Below are 6,611 nucleotides of genomic sequence, written 5' to 3'. Positions count from 1 at the left end.
ATTGGCGGTCGATGATGATCGAGTTCCGCCAGTTTCGTATGTGTTTGTGTGCGCGTGTGCATGTGCGTGTGCGTGCGCGTGCGGGTGCGCGTGCGCGTGTGCGTGTGCGTGGCGTGTGCGTGTGCGTGAGCGCGTGTGTGTGCGTCTATGGATTTGATGACGTGGTTGCTGCAACTTCCGCACATTTTGAAATATCGGACTGAACTTATCGGACTTTTTTTTTACTCGATAAAGTATCATTAAAGGAAGGTTGGTATTGAATTTAGCGATAACCAGTAAAGGGGTTCTTTCTTTATAAAATTTTGAATTTTTTGAAAAATGTCCGTGGTTACTCTCTTCCGTGAGTATTGGACTATTTATAATTTTATTAAATTCTTCAGTCTTTTTTACCCCTATTTCATATATAATTCTTTAAAATTTGGTTGATTAAACCTAGCTTTATACGCGATCAAAAGTTCACATGCGAAGTCCATATATGGACCATTATTAAGTGTGCAAATTAGGAATTTGTACATTGCTTTCTCACCATTTTTAAGTGTGCAAATTAGGATTTTGCATATTGCCTTCTCACCATTTAATTGCTTTCTCACCATTTTATTTCGCTCATAAAAACTACCTTTATTTTTATTTTGCTAATATAAAATAGTAGAGTACGCTTTTCTTGGCTTCCCTTTTTAAAGTTTAAAAAAATTTTTTTTTAATTTATTTCAAAACTACAATAATTATAAATTTGGAAACGAACTAATTTTATTTTAATCAATAAAGTATCAATAAAGGAAGATTAGTATCGAATTTGGCGATACTCGGTGAAGAGATTCTTTTTTTTTAATTTTAAATGAAAAAAAGCTAATTAGGGACCTATCCCGAGCCCTAAAGTCCAATGGGATTGCACCCAGAAGAGGTTGGAGCCGGTAAAATTTATGTGAAAGTTATTTAAAAATAAAAGAAGTGTGCAAATGAGGAATTTTTACATTAATTTCTCACCGTTTTTAAATGTGCAAATTAGAAATTTGCTTCATCAACATTTTGTTTCGCTTATAAAGCTTCCTCTATGAGGAAACCAAACTAATAAATACTAATAATTATCAAATAAAGTACAAACTTCCTCATAAGAAGAGCTTTTTGAGCGAAATAAAATGTTGATGAAACAATGTGCAAATTAAGAATTTGCACACTTTTTACGTATTGTTACCATTTTGCTTCATTATATTAAATGTTTCTCTAAACGTTAAACCTTCATTTATTTAGAAAATTGATAGAGTGCGATTATTAGTGTATGAATGAAACGGAAGCACGAATAAAAAGTATAAAGACAAAAATAAAGACAAAAATAACTTTTAGCATGCAGAGCGGAATTTTTCAAAGAAATATTAGTAGTTATGCATTTTAGGGGAGGCACCTCCGATGACCTTGACCTTGACATATGTTGTCAAGGTCACCCTTCTGAGTGACCTTCAGAAGTTTTTAGCCGTCGCTCGTTTTTTGTTAAAAAGTTATTAACAAAAAAAGTTTGGCGATTTCACCAATTTTAATGACCTTGATATATGTTGTCAAGGTCATGACCCCGAGTGACCTTCAGAAGGTTTTAGCCGTCGCTCGCTATTTGTTAAAAAGTTATTAACAAAAAATGTTTGGAAAATATAGCATATATAGGTGCATATATAGGTTAGTTGACGCGCTTTAAACATTTAAATACTTTTAAAGCGCGTCAACTAACCTATATATGCACCTATATATATTATGCTATATATTCCAAACTTTTTTTGTTAATAACTTTTTAACGAATAGCGAGCGACGGCTAAAACCTTCTGAAGGTCACTCACCTTGACAACATATGTGAAGGTCAAGGTCATCGGAAGTGCCTCCCCTAAAATGCATAATTACCGAAATATTTACTAGAAATCCTAATAAAAGAGAATTTTTTAGTTATATATTTTTTATAAATAAATTGCGATGACCTATGAAATTTATTAAGCTTGTCATTTTGATGGATTTTGGTATATTTAAGTATCTTATATACAGAACTTCGAAATTTTTAAGTGTTTTGTGGAAAATAAATTGATATATATGATCATTTTTTATCTCGACAGAAATTCCAACAAAAGTACCTTAATAATTTCTGTAATTTAAAACAAATAATTTAAAACAAATAAGATACTTTTTCTTCGCCAGTGAGTAATAAATCGAACAAAATCCTTTACTTCAACCAAACTGGCAGTCTTTATTTAAAAAGCACAACGCGTTTCAACCGAGATTCCAGTCCTTATCAAGTGCGTATATTACACCTTAAAAAAATCTAAGTAACAAGTGGTAGACGAAATCTTTGTATCTTGAAAAAACTCGAAAAAACCTAAACAGTAGTATTTTCACCTCGAAAAAAAAAACAAAGTAGTAGTATTATACCTCGAAAAAACCTAAGTAACAAGTGGTGGACGTAATCTTTGTATCTCCAAAAATCTCGAAAAAACCTAAGCAGTATTATTTTTATTTCCAAAAAATTATTACTCAAGTGATACACATCACAAAATTACGTTACCTTATCAAAAAATGAGTTGCGCTTCAAGTGATCTATTATTACAATTACAAAAAAGAAATGATATCTCTTTTTAGATTACAGCGCCAATTACAGAGAACATATATTTTTCGAGATACAAAGATTACGTCTACCACTTGTTACTTAGGTTTTTTCGAGGTATAATATTACTACTGCTTTTCTTCGATTAGAATAAAAAATTGAATCATGAAGAATTACACAGAGGTAACAGTACAAAATACAAATATTTTATTAAAATATTTAAACCCAACAAGGGAATACAAGGAATATATGTATTTTAAAAGATTTAATCGCATCGCAAAGAATTACAGAGGTAACAGTACAAAAAATAAAAATATTTTATTAAAATACATAAATTTTTCTTGTCAAAAAACTTGGCGCTGCTAGAGAGAGAGAGAGAGAGAGAGAGAGAGAGAGAGACCTTTTACAAATGTAGATATTACTTATTCTATACTTATACCGTACGATTACACCTGGATACCGAAAACCATGAAGCGCACTATCTGGATCCCGTCATCGGCAACCTGGGACACGTGGACACCGAATTCAAGGTATTAATACACGTAGACACCGAAAACTACGGAGCGCACTATGTGGACCTCGTCATCGGCAACCTGGGACACGTAGACATCGAATTCAACGTACGATTACACCTGGATACCGAAAACCATGAAACGCACTATCTGGATCCCGTCATCGGCAACCTGGGACACGTGGACATCGAATTCAAGGTATTAATACACGTAGACACCGAAAACTACGGAGCGCACTATGTGGACCTTGTCATCGGCAACCTGGGACACCTAGACATCGAATTCAACGTACGATTACACCTAGACACCGAAAACTATGAAGCGCACTATCTGGATCCGTCATCGGCAACCTGGGACACGTGGACATCGAATTCAAGATATTAATACACGTAGACACCGAAAACTACGGAGCGCACTATGTGGACCTCGTCATCGGCAACCTGGGACATCTAGACATCGAATTCTATGTACGATTACACATGGACACCGAAAACTATGAAGCGCACTATCTGGATCCCGTCATCGGCAACCTGGGACACGTGGACATCGAATTCAAGGTATTAATACACGTAGACACCGAAAACTACGAAGCGCACTATGTGGACCTCGTCATCGGCAACCTGGGACACGTAGACATCGAATTCAACGTATTATTACACCTGGACACCGAAAACTATGAAGCGCACTATCTGGACCTCGTCATCGGCAACTTGGGATACCTAGACATCGAATTCAAGCTTGATTCATAAGAATCGACTTAAAAATTCCCTAGCGGCACTTTCTGCCAAGCGTAGAGAACCTTCTTTTCCGTTGACTCAATATATATTATATATATACCTAATTTACCTAAATAGAAATCTTTCTCCTGACCGATAAGTCTATCGACCTAATTTCGAAATACGCGCGCGATATCGAAACTGGCGATACCTGCGCCGCCAGCGTCGAAAAAGTGAAAGGGACATTTCTCTGATAATTTTAATAATATTGAGACGTCGGCGTTAGGAGGAGGAGGAGTATCTTAAAAATAAATTTTCCCATTTGGACTTTGCGTCGCAATATCTCCGCTCGTAGGGCACGTAGCGGAATATTATGAGAGAAACCCCCTCCTAATTGGACCCCAAGCTATCGATCAAGCCTACTTAGAACTTGATCCGTTCACTCGTTATCGAGATCTCAACATCTCGGGTACTCGCAACCCGTCGCGTCGCGTAAAAGAGTCACGGTCGGTCTCGCTCCGCGTGTACTTGGCGCGAGACACTACCGTGTCTCTTGATTTAAACGCTTGCAAAACACTTCATTGTACACAGTGTGGCAGCAATGAGTCTATGAACTAAACGACAAAAAGAATATAATAATGAGTTTACGAACTAAAGTATAATACGGAAAGGGTATGATAAAAAGAATTATAATAAAGGAGCAAAGAGAGCACCGCTTACGTGTTTTGTGTGTCGAATGGTATATTAAACGATTGAAGAGTCATATTAATGTGCGGTGTTCGGTGGTGCGATGTGCGATCACCTCAGAAGACAACGGACGACTGAGTGAAAAACAAAGGCAGACAACCGGAAGATTGTCAGTGTCCTTCTGTAAATTAATAGTTTATAAACACCATTTCGGCGATGTCTCTCCTTTTAAAATGTTTCTCACGGTGTAGAACTTTGGGACTAGACCAATTAAAATCATGATTGCAAGAGGTATTGTGCTTGCTAACGACAGAATGCTTGCTGGGATGCTTTTTAATATCAGCACAATGTTCTTTGATTCTAGTCTCCAAATTTCTTTTAGTCTGTCCGATGTAACATGCGTCGCAAAAAATTTAAAATTTGTTATTTTAACTGGGTTAGTTCTAATTTTAATCATCGTGCTTTGGTTATTGTAGTTTATAGATATTAACTGATATAACAATATAAAAATTGCGATGTGTAGTGAACAATATAAAAAACGTAGTAGTGTTATGCATATATCAAGAGACACGGTAGTGTCTCGCGTCAAGTACGCGCGGAGCGAGACGCACCGTGACTCTTTTACGCGAACGCACGAGTTGCGAGTATTAAATATACCGTATTTAAATCGTTGTGAAAGAATGATATAAGTTGCATTGCACAAAAAAATGAATAAAATGATCATCAAGGATGTGACGACCAATTCGATAAAAAAATATATTTATATAAAATAATTATTAAAACAAAATAGAAAAATATACCAATGCACATGTGTATATGCTTGTATCTCCTGATGCGTTATATTTAGAAATACAATATTATTTTACAGTTCCAAATGTATATTTTACTGAAATAACATAGAATCTCATTATCATCAAACAGTAAAAATTCAAAGTCGTTAAGCCGGGTAACAGACTAATTATAGCTCTTGTTTTATCTCGGATAAATTTTCAAGTACAATTATAATATTTTACAACAAATTTGCGCATAATTTTTATTATGGAAATTCTTACAATCCTCGTGTGTTTTTTATATCTCAACTAATGTTTCAATTTTAAATCACTTTGCGCAATATCAGCGGTCTACAACTTTTATCATTTTATCTTTATCGTATCTTTATATTTATATTTGTTTTGATGTCACCAGTTTAAATCTTCATCAAATCTGTATCTTTATACTCATATAACACATATGTATTAGGATTACTAATACCTTAACACATGGATTTATCCACATATAGAAGTCTGTTTATATTTCCCATATGTGTTTTAATGAGTTCCTAAATGCATAGATATGTTTAAGGCATTAATGACCACTTGTGTATGTACATACGTAGTATACGTACTTGCCAGAATGAGAAACGCCATAAAAACATCTAGTATCTAAACGCGAAATTTTATAACAAATATAAAGATATCCGATAATGTACATTTTTTATCTGATCTATATAACTCATTATATGCATAATTTTCAAGATGCATTATTTTATTTTATTATAACAAATGTCTCATAAGTATTTATATCTCCCATTCCAGGTATTTGTAAATAATGGCATATAAAATTATCAGATAATATTTGTATAATTATTGTGTAGTAAAAATTAAAGTTTGAATCATAATTATTAGGAAATTAGTATAGTTCACAACTTGTTAATAAACAACGGCTAAAATCTTCTGAAGGTTACTCAGGAGAGTGCTCTCTACAATATATGTGAAGGAAAAGGTCATTGAGGGGAGGTTCGTAAGAGTAAATATTTACCAGAAAGGACAGAAAAAGAAAAATATATATAATTTATTCGGTCCTTCGAGTGCATAGAAAATTATAAAAATTTAATGAGGCAGAGACAGTTAAATTTAAAAGCAAAATAGTGAAAAAGTGGAGGCAGAGAGGAGGTATGCGTACACTATGCATACGTGCGTATATGTGTAACAGTATATCTATCTATATATATAAAGGAAGATGTCCTGACTGACTGACTGACTGACTGACTGACTGACTCATCAACGCCCAGCTCAAACCCCTAAACCGAATTTTTACCAAAAGTATATGAAATAGGGGTAGAATTTTCCGGGGAGTGCCATT

The sequence above is a fragment of the Temnothorax curvispinosus genome, unplaced genomic scaffold, assembly GCF_003070985.1.
Source record: "Temnothorax curvispinosus isolate PA1 unplaced genomic scaffold, ASM307098v1 QBEX01011576.1, whole genome shotgun sequence".
NCBI lineage: Eukaryota > Metazoa > Arthropoda > Insecta > Hymenoptera > Formicidae > Temnothorax > Temnothorax curvispinosus.
The sequence above is the reverse complement of the archived record's forward strand: the minus strand, read 5'-3'. Positions refer to the sequence as shown.